This window comes from Centroberyx affinis, unplaced genomic scaffold (genome assembly GCF_046629955.1).
Source record: "Centroberyx affinis isolate AG114_WGS23_722 - 3 ecotype Tasmania unplaced genomic scaffold, CSIRO-AGI_Caff_v1 ptg000614l_1, whole genome shotgun sequence".
Classification (NCBI taxonomy): domain Eukaryota; kingdom Metazoa; phylum Chordata; class Actinopteri; order Beryciformes; family Berycidae; genus Centroberyx; species Centroberyx affinis.
The window spans coordinates 49,865-68,943 of NW_027279244.1; the positions used below are offsets into that span (position 1 = coordinate 49,865).

Sequence of the window (19,079 nt, forward strand, 5' to 3'; positions counted from 1 at the left end):
GAGGAATTTTTTAACGATACTGTTTTGAGCCTTTCCTGACCTCTGACCCCCGTGATGAAAGATGGAATGCGAGTGACACGGTGTACAAACCGGAGCCGGCCAACAAAGATCTTTCTTTTTTTTTTTTTTTTTTTTTTACAAGTTCTCGTAGCTGCGAGTTTATTGGCCTGCTGGCTTGAACTTTGCCCACAACACAGAAGCCCTCAGCCAATGGCAGGGCTTTGTTTGTGCGCCTGGCTCATTCCCTGTGTGTGGGAAGAGGAAATAGAAGCGGCTTGTTAACATATCAAGCTGTCAGCCGGTTCCTGCTCCCTTCAGACGCACTGCCACTCATCCATGGTGAGATCAGAGCGAAGAGGGGGGAATTTTATCTCTCTTTCGTGTCTCTTCTGACTCTGCCATCTGGCCGCCTATCTCTCTGTTTCTCTCTGTGATTGGCTTACATAACCTTTGCATGCGTGTGTGTGTGTGTGTGTGAGAGAGAGAGAGCGAGAGAGTGTGTGTGTGTGCGTGCGTTCATAAGGACTATTGATATACTTCCAGTTGCAATCGGGGATATAATGTAATGTTCTGCCAGAGTGGATTCAACCTGTTGTTTACCTTCACGCCTCGCTCTGTGCGTGTGCGTGTGTGTGCATGCACCCACGGTCGTGCACATGTTGACACAGTGTGTGTGTGTGTGTGTGTGTGTGTGTGTGTATGTATGAGTATGTAACACGGCTCCCTCTCTCCTCAGATAAAGAGGAACTCTTTCAGAATGTACTGACGCAGGTAGCAGAGCAGTTTTCAAGGTAAGCAGATGGATCTTTGCTCACTGTTACCTCACTGTTTTGACACCTATTTTCATGGATATTGTCTGTTTGTTTTTTTGTATAATGTCTCTATTTTTAATGTCTTGTTTTTAGTTTTTACTGATCACATATGTTGTCTGTTTTTTAGTGTTTAGAGGGTTTTTGTATGTTGTTGAGAGGCTTGTGACTAAGAATGCAAGTGTATTTTTAATGCAAATTGCCAATAAACTAAACTAACAGTAATCATTGCTGCTGTATATGGATATATTGCACTTTTTTGTCACTTTTGTAAATAAATGTCAGTCCTGTTTTTTTGCATTAGTCGGTCTCTTTTAGATTTCTTCCTTCTCTATGTTCCTCTTGCTGCTGCACTGTATGTTGTCTGTCAAATCCCATCTGCAAAAATACAAACTTTGCATGAACTAAGACAAACAGCCTTGTTTTCAGCTGCATGACGATGCATTTTTGAGGTTATCCAGTGGGGTTTTAAAAGAGTTTCATAATTCCCCCAAGAGGAATTGTCTCAAGCTGCAGAGGAGCATGCGATCCTTCAATTGAAGTCACAACATGAAACCAAAATTGGAGTTTTTAACGAGGTTTTCACACAGCAATTTGTGACTGCTGCTTTAACTGTTGGGTTTTCTTTTATTTTTATTCATCTTTTACTTCTTCTTTTCCAATTTTCACACATGCATTTGTCTCCTCTCCTCTCTCTCTCTCTCTCTCTCTCTCTCTCTCCCTCTCTCTCTCCTCCCACATCTCTCTGTCCGCAGGGCGTTCAAGATCAACGAGCTGACGACCGAGGTAACCAACCGTCTGGCCATGTTGGAGAAGAGAGTAGAGCGTAAGTCCATTTTTCACACTCTCTCCATCCCGCTGTCGTATTTTCACGCTGCTGTCATCAGCTTGTCCAGCTCAGAAATGAGAAACACACTCCAGTAACAGGAGTGAAGGTTTTGAAGGATATGAACATGCTTCCCACAGGCATGGAAAATCATTTTTTAAAGTTTGTAGACTTAAAGGTACTGTTTGTAAGATTCAGAAAATGCTTGTTATTAGTGACACCTGTGGCCGTTAAGGTAACTGCAGTCAGCATCCTGTTGCTCGTGCTTGCGTGTGTGCCCGCACTCCGTAGGCGCGAGCGAGCATCCTGTGTATCGGCCGAAACAGTGACCATATGAACGTGATGGACCGGCATCATGTTGATAGATGAGGAAGCAGTTTCTTTTTTTTTTTTTTTACTTGCATTCAAATGTCAGTCACATTTGCTGATCGCCATGGTGGCACAGAGAAAAAAGTCCGACCTGAAATTCAAGCTGTCAGTTGTCAAATTTGATGAACAAAACTCAGGAGAAGCAGCAGCAAGACATTTCTCCGTTGATCTTTTCTTTTTTTTTTTAAATCTTTTTTCTAAGGTAGGCTACCGGTATTTTGATACGGGGCTCTCCCTCTCTCTCTGTGCTTTAGAACGTAACCGCTGTGAAACAATCAGAAAATAACGTTTTATTTCTCTGATTCACCGGCTTTCTCGCTACTACCGCTCCCTCTCTTCATTCACTTTCTTGCTCGCTCGACCATCTCTCTCTCTCTCTCTAGCTCACTCGACCATCTCTCTCTCTAGCTCGCTCTACCATCTCTCTCTCTCTCTCTCTCTCTGGCTATTAATGGAAGTTATATGTATGTTAAGTATGTTCTCAGTGCTGTGTTTATGTGAGGAGGAACTGTGACTATGTGTGAACTTTGTCGGGTGATAACGTTACATTGGCTGTATTTATAACATTATAGGTCGGCGTTAGATTACTAGCCAGTTTTCATATGTGAAAACAGCAATAGTTTCACCGTGAGGCTCAGCAATGTCGCTATCTGTTATCTGCAATAACGCTAACTGTTAGTGAACTACACGGAATATGTAACGTTATATGTATTCATCATTTCCTGAATGACTGTAGTTCACCTTGCTGTGTCATTACACTTACCATTGTTTATTTCACCGTTACTGTAAATCAGCATTGTAATTCACTGTACAAACGCCAGATCCATGCAGCGTAGCTAAGTTACAGCTAGCTGGCTAACCTTAGCATAGCTTTGTTTACAGTTAGATAACGTTATTTGGCCGCCGCTGCCGCACACGGGAGAAGTTTGCCTTCAGGGCTTTCTGCCAGAAAGCCTTTCTGACAGAAATCCACGGTAATGGTTTGGGTAGGGGTTAGGGTTACGAACTTGTCCCCTGTGTTTATACACCTTTGCTTTGTAACGTTACATCATTTATTGTTGGCTTAAATCAACACTATTTGTCATAATAGCTACATAACTTAGTATCATGGATCACGTTAGCTGGTGAAGTGATTTGGCAAGCTAGCCAACTAACATATCCACTCAGAAAGTATTATGTTAGGAGCAAGCAAGCTATAGTGAAGTAGTGAAGCTGAAGAGACTAGCCACGGAAGCGCGCATAACGTCACATCTGTTGGAGTCTCCCGGAAAAAACGGCCTGAGTCCTTCACATAGAATGTAGCTTTACACACTGTTACAGGCAACGGAGAAAGTCGGCTGAGGTCTCATTTTTTAAGTTACGTTACAACCCGTTCACACATTGGCAATAAAAAACAATTTGTATGTAAAAAGTTTGTAAAAGTTACATATAGAACCTTTAAGAAAAGTAAAATAAGGCTGTAAAAGAATGAATGGCATTGAAAGTACTTGATTTATTATTGAAATACAGCACCCAAATTCATCAATGTGCCTCAGCTCTCTGGATCAATACTTCACATCCTGAGGAAAACCATATGATGGATTTGTGTTGATTCAGCAGTAGTTTGAATTTGACTTCACCAGGATTTCTTGACTTGACAAGATCAGGAGTAAAAAATGAAGCCTCTATGATGATTTAGACATTCCAACATAATGTCTCACCCCAAAACAGGCCCATTTTGAATCCTCGAATTTCACCAAACAAGACCTTAAAAGACATGGAAAACTCCTTGAATTTGATGTCCAAGTGAAAGTGTGAAGCCTGTGAATTATGTTATTTATGTAATCATGCTGCTACCTCAGCTAAATGTTATTCAGGTCAATATTTGCAATTAAAAACAAAAGAAAAAAGCCAACTGAAATAATATTCAAGTGCTTATTTTTTAGGGAAATTGTTTTTTTCATAAACAGGTGGGACATACATATTTAGCAAGTTCAACTAAAATATTTTGCCCTAAAATTAACACATTGCACATTGTGCCACGGTTTTTGCAAAACAAGCCCAAAGTTTTGGTGATGTTTCCTGTTTAGCTCGTATTAACAAAGCTGTAATATCACTGATAGGAGGTGAAGTTCAGTGTGGCTGTGAATGTCCGATCCCAGTTTACTCACCATGCTTTTGTCCAAAAATTAAGCTTAAACTGTTCCAGCGCGCGCAATGAGAGAGTAGTCGCACTTCTCGCTAGTTCCGCAGTTTTACTTTTTAAGAGTAACTAAACCCCACCTAAAACTGTGGTGAAGCCTGACACCTAATGGTGAAAAGTAGGGTACTGAGGGGTACTCATCTGCTATTGGTTGGTCTCTGTGCCCTGTGATGTCACCCTCTATAGAGTACAACAGGTGGTGACATCACCTGGCACACAAGACCAGCCAACAGGAGAAGGCCAGTGCAGTACCCTACTTTTCACCATTAGGTGTCAGGCTTCACCACGGATTTGGGTTTAGGGTTTAGTTACTCTTTAAAAACATCTATAAACAAGTTTAAATCTAATCAGTGCGCAATTTCATTAATCATTTCATAGTCATAACACAATCTGTGACCTAATTGGTCGATTTTAAATGATGGTGAAACCTAAATCAACAAAGAATGCAGTGTCGGAAGGAGGCCCGGGGGAAGCACCGAGCTCGCCTAGCAGGGACTCCCAGGAAGGGAAGCAGCATCCCGGTCGACATGATGCTCGCTGCCATCGAGACGCTTCGCGGAGAGATGGCCCAAAACAAGAAAGACATTTGTGCTACAATCGAGGATCGGATTGGGGCGGTTACGGCTGATCTGAAAAATGAAATCTCCATTATGAAGAAGGACACACAGACAGCGATAGCGGCAGTCAAGTCTACAACGCTAGCACATGGCGAAACCATTGCAGAAGTGGAAAGGGCGGCAACCCAGCATTCTGGAGACATCTCCCAGTTGCAATCCGAGGTGGCTCACCTGACAGCCTAAACGGCTAAACTGCCAGGCAAGTGTGAGGACTTGGAGGGGCGATCGCGGAGGAACAACATCCATATAATAGGGGTTCCAGAGGGAAAGGAAGGCCCAAGACCCAGGGACTTTGTTGCTCAGCTACTCACCGATGTGCTATCCCTGGAACAGAAGCCGCTTATCGACTGTTGTCACCAGTCCCTCCGACAGCATCCCGCTGATGGGGAACCGCCTCGCCCATTTGTCGTGAGGCTTCATTATTATCATCATGTCGTGGAGGACATCCTACGAAAAGCTGCTGATCTGAAAAATCTAAAATACTAGGGCCAGCGGATCCAGCTCTTCCCCCAACTACCCACCGACCGTGGTGAGGCGCAGGAGGTGAGCCTGGTGAGTTCACTCAGGCCAGGGAGATCCTGCGAAACAAGCCGGGCGTCAGGTACGACCTGCTCTACCCTGCGAGGCTCGTCGTCACCCATAGCGGCCAGCAACACTCATTCATGGACCCTAAGGCGGCTCTGGACTATGCCAAGCATCACTTTGGGGCTTCCGAGGCATGATCGGCACACGACGGCAAAGGATCAATGATTTCGTTGACAGCTAGATATATCCTAAGATAGTCGAATACCTGGCTAACTGTCGACTAACCAACATACCCAATTAGCCTGCTAGCCACACTGTTGCTGGTGACTGTTTTGATCTCTATGGTTTTGATACCGAGTAATGTTCAGTGTTTTATTGACTGTGATGTACTGTCCACACAAATGCTGGATGTACAATTATCTGATTTAACATTTAGCATGGTTTGAAATTTTCCTGTCTGCCTGGAATATGCCAGTGCCATTTTCTTTTTCTCTGTGTGATTACACAGTCTGAATATTATCTTATGTTCTGATGTTAACGTTTCTGAATATGTTCATGAAGCTGGCCTATTTGCTCCAGCTGTCCCAGGTTGTTGGGGACGCTGTCCTTTGTTTTCAATTTGAACCCCGCCTTCAGACGTGATGCACAGCGGTCATGTGAGCCAACTTCCAAGGCACTGCCCATCCATCATAGTATTAGACTTACTAATTACTAACAAGCAAATAGTAAACATGTTGTCCCTCACCAGTGATGTAGTTCCACCCTTGGGTCAGTCAGTGATTGATGTGTCCAAGTGTGTAGCGTGTGTAGACTATTATGTTACCTATGATTTTTTTAACTTTAACTGTATTGCTTTACCACTGAGTCCCCATTCATTGTCCCCCACATTGTATGATAACTTTAACTGTATGACCTGCTTTACCACTGAGTCATTCATTGTCAATGCCGCCCCCTAGTGGCACAAAGTCAACATTACAGTGTGACTAACTAACGAACGAATGAACGAATGGACGGAGAACGATCCATAGTCCCCCCTTTGGTGGGGGACAATTACTTACTTATTTGACCTACACTTAATTCCATGGTTCCGACATGCTGTGCATTGCGTCTGAGAGGATTTTTGTTAGTGCACTGAAGGGTGTATTGCCCTTACATCATATGTTTACTTGTTTTCTATACTTCTACAGTTAAACTGCAGAGTTATTGGTGCTGTTGTAGAGAACTACAGTTAACAGAGTTAATAGTAGTTTTCCCAGGGAGGTGTTAACCTATGTGCACTGAAGCTGCAAGAATGACTTACCTGCTGTTTCCATCGTTTGGGGGTGGGGACTTGGGTATGGGGGGTGGGGGTCGGTTGGTGGCGGTGTTGTTATTATTGTTTTTTGTTTTTTGTTTTTTGTTTTCTCTTTCTCTCTCTTTTTCTCTTCCTTTGGCAATTGCTTGGACTGCTTCACTCTTCAGTTCACACAGTTTAGATGGCTGATAATGATGTGAGTCCCGATAGACCTAATCCCACAAAGTTTTTATCTTGGAATGTAAAAGCAATGAACAGCCCTAGTTTACTGAGTAAGATTCCCTGTCTTAACACCCACCTTCTGATATTTGGAGGGGATTTAAATTGTGTTATTGACCCATCTTTAGACCGCTCTAAACCCAGTATGACGTCTTCCTCTTCTATGGCAAAGTAATTTTCAGATTTCATGTCTCTGAATGGTTGTACTGATCCCTGGAGATTTCAGAATCCCCAGTCCTCATGTACACCATTCCTTTTCTCGCATTGACTATTTCTTCATTGATCATACGTTACTGCCTAAGGTCACCACCTCTGAATATTTACCAATTGTTATTTCTGATCACGGACCCTTAATCGTAGACATAGTCTTATCTACACAACCTCGAACACCTCCATATTGGAGATTCAATTCTCTCCTGCTGTCTGATGCAAAGTTCTGTAATATTGTCTCCACCTCTATTGATAATTTTCTTATTTCCAATCAGACAAGCTCTACCTCTCACTCACTCCTGTGGGAGTCACTCAAGGCCTATCTTAGAGGGCAAATCATTTCTTATTCCTCTTATCTTAACAAGATCCTTAAGGCTAAACTAGATGAACTTTCTAAAGCTATACTTGACTTAGACCATCAGTATGCTTTAACTCCATCTCCAGTACTATATAAACAGCGCCTGAACCTCCAATCTGAATTTAACCTCTTGTCTACCAATGATGCAGAGCATTTACTGTTGTGCTCTCGTGGTACATACTATGAACATGGCGACAGGGCAAGTCGACTGCTGGCACACCAATTAAAACGCCACGCTGCTTCTCGATTGATTCCCCAAATTATGGATTCCTCTGATAGATTGATTTCTGACCCTGTGGGGATTAATGACACCTTCAAATCTTTTTACTCTAGCTTGTATAAGTCGGAGTTTCCGTCAGATACTGCCAACATGACTCAGTTTTTGGATGACTTGGTAACTCCCTCGGTTGCGCCTGAAGTTGCAGATCACCTTGATTCTCCTCTCACCCTTGACAAGGTTATTCAGTCTATCAGGTCAATGCAAAGCAGCAAGGCTCCAGGACCTGATGGTTTTCCTTATGATTTTTTAAGAAATTTCACACCAAATTGTCCCCTTTGCTTTTATCTATGTACAATGAATCACTCGAGAATGGCTTACTTCCACCTACTCTAACACTTCTATAGACCAATTTGGAGTGGACGTCACGGTTATGTCACTGCAGTTGCGCGCGCATCGTGGTGGCAGAAAAAACAGAGGAAACAAGTAGAGGGAAACGGGCGAGATCCCTGGAATAAGGGAAAAAAATCTCTTGTTGTGCCGTTGGATGTCAGAATAGGAATGCAAAAAAAAGATAACCTTAATTTTTATAGAATACCGTCGTCGAAGACGCCCTTTGAAGCTAAACGCAGACATTTATGGTTGCAAGCCATTAAACGGACAGACTGGACTGATGAAATTATCCGGAATTCTCGTCTCTGCAGTGCTCAATTACAGTTACAGCATGAAATAATATTTAGGCCTATAACTAGAAATAACATTTTTACATACACCTAGATAGTAGTAGCAGCAGTAGTTCTAGTGATTTACATTGTTCTAACATACATTAAACAATGAAAAAGAGTTAATACTAACCCAGCCATGCAAATGCAGTTTGCCGTCAGTATATAGTTGTTTATTTATAATAGCCCACATGTTGTATAGCTGCATTTTATGTCCTTGCCGCTGGCTAGGCAGTACGTCGGTCCATAACACACAAAAATCATTCGACAAATCTCGGTATTCAAGGTCCTGGACATGACCGCAAAGTACAAAATTGTATGCATCAAGAGATTTGTATGCCTTGAGTTTTTCTTTCGTATAGACGCTGGGTTTTTCCAGAAGGTATACGAAGATGTCCGGCCACTGTAACTTTGGCCATTTAGTTGGATCCTTGACCCATTGACCCGACAGTGTGTACGGGTCAGGAAACCTCACCCCATTGCTAAGGGTTAGCTTATTAGTGTAAGACCACCTGTCTTCTGCTGGCGAACCATTAAAAATAATTGGAGAAGGCGTCCGGATGATCCATATTCCTATGTTGTAAACTGACACCTGATACCGCTAACTGTCACTTTCTGCCACCAGTTCAGCTCCGCCCACAAAATACGTCATCGCTGTTAACAAACACAAAAAAGGTCTATAGCGCTACTCCTTAAAAAGGGGAAGGACGCTACTCACCGTAACTCTTATAGCACCGGGTTGGGTAACCGACGGGTAACCCGCATAAAAGTTGTGTAACGGGTAAAAAATATATTTATATAAATTCACGGGTGCGGGCACGGGTAAAAATGAACTAATTGCGGGCGGGCAGCGGGTGAGAACAAACATATGTTTTTTTTTTCCTGGAGAAATCAGAAATGAAAATGATTGTGCAGTATTTTTAACATCTAAATCAGCTAATATTATCAAGCCTAATCAGCCGCCAGGATTTATTTTATTAAAGCCTACGACACAACCTTTGACCACATCCGGCCAAATAATGGGACGTCACTGATCTGACAGGCGACAGGACAGCGATGTAGGCTAGCTGCTAGCTAGCTTAGCTTAGCTTAGCTTCTTTTCCTGCACACACAGCAACCTCAGGCTCAGGGCAATTAAACGTCAGCACTGTAGCAACATAGTTGTGATTGATTCTGCCAAATAGGCACCGCTGCTACAATGTTTCTTGTTCAATTGTAAAAATAAAGCACTTTAAAGTGAGTGACTGTGTATGTAGCCTGTGTGTTTAATTGCGGGTCGGGTCGCGGGTTTTATATTAACGGGTCCGGGCGGGTCCGGATTTGACTTGATTTGGAGATAATTGCGGGTAACGGGTCGGTTCCGGTGCTGAGCTTTGCGGGTGCAGGGGGGTGCGGGTTTGCAAAACTGGACCCGTGCAGGACTCTGATGTGGATGTAAAGATACATTGATGTTTGAAATATAAAAAATAAAAAAATTAAGCTTAAACAAGTAAGAGCAGGAGGACAGATTGAAACAGTTAAATTACTGGATCAGAATCACTTTATTCTTCAGCTACAACAGATGTATAAGGAGTCTGACTTGGTGAATTGGTCGAACACGTTACAAGACAGTTACATAACACGGGGTTTCCACACTATGTGCAGCACAAAACACAACAAGAGCTCACATGTGGTACAAGACGTGCTGTACACAGCTGACTGCAGATAAACACACTGAGAGTTTACTGTACATTCAAAGGTGAGGAATTGCTCCTGCATTAGTGTCGATGGTGACACTAATGAGGGAGATAGTGAGCGTGCAGCCACAGTGTCCCATAGGCTCACAGTCATGAGTATAGGATCAGACTGAGAAGGCGGTGGAAGTGCAAATCAAAGTAACAAGAACCTTCCGGTGCCGTAAAGTCAAGTAGAAGCAGCAGTGAACAGATATTCAAGTAGAAGCAGAATTACAGACTTTACAGTGGCCGAGGTGGGGCACAGACTCAAGCAAGGGTGGCACTGAGTGCGGCGTTTAGGAAGGATGTAGGCAGGTCCCAGGTCAGAATTCTGAATTCCAAGTCAGAATTCAGACTTTTTTTCGCACTGATCCCTAATTTGGTCTTCTCTTTGCTCCCCTTGGTGTGTTTCTTGGAACTCAAGGAGCGTAGTTTTGGAAAAAGAAATTAACTGGCTTGATGGTCCCGCCTCTAACATGGCCATCAGCCAGTCATAACTCAGGATTTTGGGGTGGCACCTGGGGTGGCCAATCAGATTTCAGGGGTGGCCAGTGCCACCCCTGGCCACCCCCTAGACACGCCCCTGAGACTTTAAAAGCGTTCAGTAAAGTAGCGATAATCAGGAACTTTCCTCTCCTTTGGTCCAGTAGATGGGTGTTTGTTTGCATGTTTAGATATGAAATGCAGGAATGTTTACGCATGTGCATGTAAACTTACGTGGCGTGTGAGTACACACACACGCATGTATCATGCAGGAGTATACTGTATGTGACCATTCCATGCACATGCAAGTTTTGAATATTATTTTTACTCATTTGAATTTTTTTTTTTCTTTTCCTTGTATGAATGATGTGGGTGGGTGTATGCATATATGTGTGTGTGTGTGTGTGTGTGTATCTGTGGCACTGGTCTTCTATTGTATTTTAGAGAAGCACTTACAAACCGGATGGAGGCAGATGCATGAACATACAGGCACACACATGGAGACACACACAGGTGCACACAAAGACACATAACACACTCACACACACACACACACACACACACACACACACACTCTGCAGAAAGGCCAAGTCAGAAATAGTCCAAAAGCAAAGTGTTCAAATGATGCAATGCTTCAAGTTTTTAGCTCAGAAGATTTGCACCATTGTTATCCAAAAATCCCCAAAAAAGAAAATATAAAATCTGTGAATTTTTGGGCATCTGACTACTCAATAAAGGCCTGTATTCAGTTCAGCCCTGCAGAGAAATCCTACTGAAATTTCAATAATAATAATGATAATTGGTATAGGACATTTCAAAACAGTTACAAAGTCCTTTACAGACAACAAACCATAATAACTAAAAGCCAATAACCAATAGAAATTGCCAGACTTGAATTTTTAAAACAGAGTTGCAGAAGAATAAAACAAGCAAATACTATGAGAATAATATAGGTGGAAGAAAAATGATAGAAACTCCCATCTGTAAAATGTGTTTCAAGAAGGGATTTAAAACATGATGTGGATTTTCCTGTATTTTCGTCATCGGCGTTCAGTTTGTCAGTGTGTGTGTGTGTGTGTGTGTGTGTGTGTGTGTGTGTGTGTGTGAAATGGGATTATTTACCCGCTGTACAGTAGTGCTGTCATGCGGAGATAACTGCGGGCCTTCGGTTCAGGCCGTCTGAACTCACCCAACCGTTTATGAGGCTGTGATTAGATAAGTGGAACAGCACACATTCCACCTCCAACCGCCTTTTGACCTCGTATCATTATTAGGAATTCTCCCCAACACTGACCAGAATCCACCTGCTTTCTAAAGAGGAAAAGCCTCACACTTAACACAGTATCCACTCTGGGTTAACACACACACGCAGAGGCACCCATGACCTCTGTGGCTGTCATGTTTCCACTAATTTTACTATCTACAGGGAGGAAGTTTGCACCTTGTTCTGAGTGTGCCACTGCAGTTTAACACACTTTCTACCTGCTTTCCTTTAACCTGCCACTCTGCATAGATGTGTCAATTCGCCCTGTGATCACAAGATAAAGCCGGCTATAAAATCCGATCAATAAAGTTACCGCGCCGTCCCGGACCGTCTGGTTTTTGAGGTCTCGGTGTTCCCGGGCGGGACGGCTCTCGCTGTAATGCCCCCGTGCGAACATTTAATCAGTAATCGTTTTGCAATCATTACACACTTCCTAGTCTGTGGCTGTGATTCTAGATAAAAGGTGAACATGAGCAGCCAGAAATCAGCGGTCAAAGTCTCTGGTCTGTGTGGACGTCCTGCTGAGCGGAGGACTGGCTGTTAAAACAGATTCGAGCGGTCACTGCTGTGGTGCACCTGCACAGGACTTGGAGGCATCATGTTTTCGGGTTGCCCGTCCAATCCGTCCGTCCCATTCTCGTGAACGTGATACCTCAGGAACGCCTGGAGGGAATTTCGTTACATCTGGCACAGACGTCCACTCGGACTCAAGGATGAACTCATTAGAATTTGGTGGTCAAAGGTCAAAGGTCAAAGGTCACTGTGACCTCACGAAAGACGTTTTTTGGCCATAACTCAAGAATTCATACGCTAATTATGACAAGATTTCACACAAATGTCTAATAGGATAAAATGATGAAGCGATGACATTTTTATATCCAAAAGTTCAAAGGTCAACTTTACTGTGACATCATCATAGTGCTGTCACTTACTTTTGCGGACACCAAAATCCTTTAAGTTGACCTAATAATCACATTAATTATATATGTTCAATAAATAAAGACTGTCCTTGCAATGATAAAACAAAGTTTATTGGCGGAGGCATACAACCGCGAGGCGGTTATTTCTAGTTGTTATTTATGCAGATATCGTCAAACGTAGATCATGTGACATCACAATGCGATATTTCCAGCAGCTACAATAGAGTTTGATATGAGAAAATGTTTTAGGATGTAAAACATCAGCAGTAAAGGTCAGGTTTTGGTGTCAGTCCCTCAGAATCAAAGAGCGAGGGCTTCTTTCTAGAGCCGCCATTTTGCACCGAGAGACGTTCAACAATCATACAGGGAGAAACCCATCGTAGGAGAGGAGAGAGACCAGTTTCTCCACCCACAGGAGCAGGAGAGAGACCAGAATGCAATGCAGCAGAGAGACAGGTCGGGGTTTGGGTAATTTGCGCGGCTGTGATCACAGACACACACACACACACGGCACAGCTGAATGATCACACTTTCAAGGCATTTCTATGCCCATTGGCCCGCCTTTGGTTGAATGCAGCAGGTTCACGCCTCTTCTCTGGGGGTTGTTGAAGGGCATTCTGGGAAATGTAGGAAATCGGTAACTGCAGTAGAAATCGACAAAGCAGGTTGAAGGAAAGTGGGAACACTGAAAAAGTAAAATGGAATGCACTGAACATCAGAAACATCAGAGTATAGGAATAACATACAGTATATGAATGCTGAAATTCAGTATTGTTCCCCTTTAAGATGCTGCTGCAGGGTGTGTGTGGATGTGTGTGTGTGTATGTGAGTATGTAGTTTATGTATGTATGTATTTGCACATGTATACGTTTTTATTTTGCCAATATTATTATTATTATTAGAATTGTATAATTTATTTATTTTAATTTCTGTCTATTACCATTTTTAATTTGTTATTTTTATTTATTTTATTTTTTTTCTAAGCTGTACTCAACCTCTTTTGCACATCATATTTCTGCCCATGTTATGTTTACCTTTTTAACTGATTGTATGTCGGCAGTTTTTTGTTGAAAAATTAATTAAAAAAACATTGGTCAAAAAAAAAAAAAAAAAAAAAAAAAAATGCTGCTGCAGGCTTTCAGGCTGAAACACACAAAAGCTGAATGAAAACAGTGAAGATCTCAGAGCGTCGTGTGACTCAGTGACATCACGTGAATGTGCGTGTGCGTGTGTGTGTGTGTGTGGGTGTGTGTGTGTGGGCTGTGTGTATGCATCATATCTGCGTCCACCCCCACCCCCCCACCCCCCCACCCACTTCACCATGCGTTGAAAAAAAAACACAGCAGATTGCATGCCGCAACTCAAACCCTTAACGCAATCCAGCAGCTGGCAGCCTGAAGTTTTCCCTCACTCCAGTTCCACGCATAGCAATTCAAACTGCATCCGTCGAATCTGCAAAAAAAAAATCCAAAAAACCCATCGTGGAAAAAAAAACCCCACCGGAAAAGCTTTTGGACAATATAAGTGCCATAAAGCTCTCAATTTTGTGTTTTTCAAGTCCTGAAAACGTGTCGTCTGAGCGATCCCAGGCTTTCCCCCGGCTACTTTCTTGCTTTGACGTGCAAGCACAGCCACTCGACCCGTGCCTGGATACCTGGTCGCTATGGCAACAGTGTGGCGCCCACACACACACACACACACACACACACACACACACATCTCCATCCCCTCATCACCTCGGTTGCCATGTGCACCTATGCTAATGGGACCTGGAGTGTCGTCGGCCTTGCTCTTTTTCTATAGAGAGAGAGGGAGAGAGAGAAAAAAAAAAGAGAGAGAGAGAAAGAGATAGATAGAGAGAGAGAGGCAGACCGGAGAGCGAGCGAGTCCGTCGAAGATAACGCGAGAGTCCAAAGGGTTTGCGATAAGGCTGTGTGTCATCAGAGACGATCTGGCAGAGGCACAGCAGAGAGACAGCTGTTAATATCTCTCTATCCCCCCCCCACCCCCCACCCCACCCCATCTCCCTCCTCACCTCCCACACATTTACCCCCCCCCCCCCTTCCTTCCCTGATTCCTTTCAGTGACACACACACAACCCTCTCTCCACATTTTTCTCTCAAGCCAAAAAGGCAAATGAGAAAACAGTATTATTTAGCATGGTGTGACACATTACCTCTTCAATAGACGTTTCTGTTGGATCTTTGCTCTAATTGAGTTAGCTTACTCCACTATATGTGTGTGATGTAATTATTTTTGTCAATCAAAGGCTGCGTTCACACACCGCGAGCCTTAGTGCTCAGTTCGGATTTATTGCTCAGATCCGATTTTTTTGTTTGGCTGTTCACATTATTTTTTTTTTTTAAATGTGGCCAATATCAGATTCCAGTCTGAACTGGATGCACAAAATTTCTCCCTCCATCGCAGCTGTCTTCCATATGTTTGTATTCAGAGCGACTCCCGCCAGAGCGGAATTGTGACGAATGTCGATCTCGAGTGACGTGAAAGTCGCGTGAATTCCGATATGATATGTTCAGACTGAGGTCGCGTTGCAAAAAAATCGGACCTGTATCTGATTTAGGACCACATATGAAAGTGGCCCGAATCAGAATTGAAAAGATCAGATTCCATGCGATTTGTGCTGTTCACACTGTTATGAAAAAAACAGATCTGAGTCACATATGAGCAAAAAAAAAAATCAGATTTGGGCCACTTTTGCCTGCAGTCTGAACGTAGAGGCCGCTGTCAGCTGTGCAATACCTCGGTCACCTAACTAATAAATGAAAGTAATAAAGTACTTAATACCAGTGGTGGAAAGTAACTAAATGCATTTACTCAAGTACTGTACTTAAGTACAATTTTGAGGTACTTGTACTTTACTTGATTATTTCCATTTTATGCTACTTTGATATACTCCTAAACTATTGTACTTTTTACTCCATACATTTTATTTGACAGCTTTAGTTACTAGTTACTTTGCAGATTTAGATTATTAATACAAATTATAAATCAACTAATACATTATATTTTTATAGGTTAAGCTACCCAGCAGTATATAAAGTAATTAAAATTAGCTCCACCTTTACCAGCTGCAACATTAAAGTGATGAACACATTAATGCATCAATAATTATAGTCCAATAACATGATATATATGATTCTGAAATGGGCCATTCTGCATAATGACTACTTTTACTTTTGCTACTTTCAGTATATTTTGATGCTAATACTTTTGTACTTTGACTTAAGTAACATTTTGAATGCAGGACTTTTACTTGTAACAAAGTATTTTTACACTGTGGTATTGCTACTTTTACTTAAGTCAAAGATCTGAATACTTCTTCCACCACTGCTTAATACCCCTTTAATTTAATTCAAATGTATTCAATTCTTTCTCTAACTGACTTGAAGCTGCACCAGGCAACTTAAACAGTGAAACACACGCTATCGGTGGCTGGATGACTGATTGATGTCTACACCTAAAACGTTACCATAGTGTCAAATTCAGTACATTAGGTAAAAGTGTGTGCAGTTTGGTCTGTTGAGGACTGAAGTAGCCTTTCTGCATTTAAAGCTGCACTAGGCAGCTTCGCACGTTGGAGGGAGAGGTAACTGAACTTCAATACCCAGAAATCCTGTAAAGTGACGTCAGTAAACTGTTTACCAAGCGGCCGGTCTGTGATGCTTTATACCAAAGAAACCAAAGAGACGAGAGAGGAGAAGATCTAACGCTGCTGAGTCCAGCTTCCTCTGCTGCTGGTTAGGAGACAGTTTGGATTTCGCTCTGAAGCTTCGATTCATCACTTCCTCTGTGGAGAAGTGACCATAGTGAACGATACTTAATTTGGGCAAATAGAGCGAATCTACAGCTTCTCAATTAGTGGGGATGGGAGGCACTTCTCTGTTGCAGCCCCACTTTGTGATTTAGACTGATGAAACAGGTGTTTTGTTAAATCCAAATCTTGCCATGCAACTTTAAGACTCTCTCTCTCTCTCTCTCTCTCTCTCTCTCTCTCTCTCTCTCTCTCTCACTCTCCCTCTCTCAATTCAATTCAATTCAATGTGCTTTATTGGCATGAAAGTTCACAGACAATATTGCCAAAGCATCAAGATGAATATCAGTCTAGGTGTGTGTGTGTGTGTGTGTGTGTGTGTGTGTGTGTGTGTGTGTGTGTGAGAGAGAGAGAGAGAGTCAGTGCCTGGACAGAGGAACTGGGTTGCTGTGTGTTCAGCTCCTGAACCCAGAGCCTCCATCACAGAGTGAGGATCAGTAAACTATGTGAAGGAATTCATGTTTGTTGGTAACAAGGGTTACACACATTTTATATGATATTGAGAGATTAAGATTATGTTCATAAAAAAAAGAAAAATGAAATAAGTAAATGAATAAATCTCTCTCTCTCTCTCTCTCTCTCTCTCTCTCTCCCTCCCTATCTCTCTCTCTCTCCCCTCTCCCTCCCTCTCTCTCCCTCCCTCCCTCCCTCCCTCTCTCTCTCTCTGCAGTGGAGGGGATGAAGGTGGTGGAGATAGAGAAGTGTCGCAGGGACATCAAGAAGCTCCGCGAGGAGATGGCATCCAGAAACAACAGGTCACAACAACAGCAACAACACAAAACTGTTTTTTTCTGCACACAGTGGCTATAAAAAACTAGAAAATACTGCTACAAAATACATTCATTTGGGATTTTTGAGGTTTTACGGTGTTTGCTCTCTCTGTCAGTGAGGAAATTAGACATGAAACAACTGTGAAAAGTGCAGCCTCTCTGTTTTCACATCTAGTGATGGAAGGATGATAACATATGGAGGCAAATGTCATCCATAAGCAAAATAGTAAAAATAATATAATAATACTAAAGTCTTATTAATATGTACTGGGCTGTTATTGGACTTTTTACTTTAAAATATATTTTTGAATTTCAGTTCCAAATTGATAGAAAAGAATACGTATGTAGTACTTAGTACTTAGTACTTCAATGTGCTTTATTGGCATGAAAGTTCACAGGCAATATTGCCAAAGCATCAAGATGAATATCAGTCTAGGTGTGTGTGTGTGTGTGTGTGTGTGTGTGTTTGAGAGAGTCAGTGCCTGGACAGAGGAACTGGGTTGAATTTATTTTCAATTTCTTTTGTAGAAAGAAATCACACACACGTATATTAAGTAAACTCATCAGTCAGTATGTGCCTGCATTGTACTCTCCATGCCATTACATAGTTACCCTTTAATTATTTATTTGTATTAATCTATTACGGTTTGTTTATTATTTACAATAGATTTTTGCCCACTTAGTACATGCACACCTTTATTTAATTAGTTGTTCATTTCAGTTTAAGCTGGTGGGTTGGGATTTTTGATCAGTATTGTTGTTGATATAAGTTGATATTGACATAATAACCATATCCCAATTCACATTGACATTAAAGTTTGTGATAAAGTGGAAACCTCCCTGGTCTCATTAGTAGAATATAATGAAGCCTCATCTGAGCTCAGGTTTCTAGCTCCTTGTTTATTGTGATAGTGGTGAATTGTCATGGGAGGCTGATCCTGGCTCAGGGGAAGCAGAGACTGGTTGTTAGTTTCTGCTCATTTAGATGTCAGGTGGATCCAGTTATTATCGTCACACTACTAACTTTCCTTTTGATGCAAAGATGTACAGTAGTTGTTTTGTTTTGGGATGGTCCCGCCTCAGTCACCTGGCTGATGCAAAAAGTGTATAAAGTAAAAGATGTGGCTATACAATCATAGCGTGGATGCACAAAGTTATCTATTATTTTAGTAATACTAATTTATTAGTCATAGTAGTAATAGTAGTAATGGCAGTTGTGGGAGTAGAAGTAATAATAGTAGTTGACACAGTAGTAGTACTAGCAGTTGTAGCAGTAATAGTACTAGTGGTAGTAGTAGCAGTAATAGTGTTAATAGTGTTGTAATAGTAATAGTAGTTGGCTAGTAGTATTAGCAGTAATAGTATTAGCAGTAGTAGTAGTAGTGGCAGTAGTAGTAGTATTAATTGTAGTAATAGGAGTAGTAGCAGTAGTAGTAATAGTAATTAGTAGTTAGTTGTCGTAATCAAGAGAGATTAACACTGGTAGGTTTATCTGTCAGAATCATAGTTTTGTATACTGACTTAAAATATTAGTACATTAGAGTCATGAATATGTCACATCTTTTTCAGTACCATCACCTTCTAGCTCACCAGTACAATGACTAGTTGGCCAGAGTTGAACTATAAAGTTGCAGTTTATTTGACTGACATTTAGTTGTTGTTGTTTTTGTCATCCTGCAGTAGCTTCCTGGAAGACAACAAGAAGCTGACTCCTTGCAGAGACGTGCCCTCCTACCCCAAGGTAAGG

General features: G+C 42.0%; 1 long non-coding RNA gene across 1 annotated transcript; it reads left to right on the plus strand.

The window, feature by feature from the left end:
* Positions 1 to 738: 738 nt before the first annotated feature.
* LOC139643464 (uncharacterized) lies at positions 739 to 19,073 on the plus strand. Its single transcript, XR_011695080.1, has 4 exons — positions 739 to 791; positions 1,565 to 1,635; positions 17,233 to 17,317; positions 19,013 to 19,073. It is a non-coding gene; the product is annotated as an uncharacterized lncRNA (long non-coding RNA).
* The last annotated feature ends 6 nt before the right edge of the window (positions 19,074 to 19,079 follow it).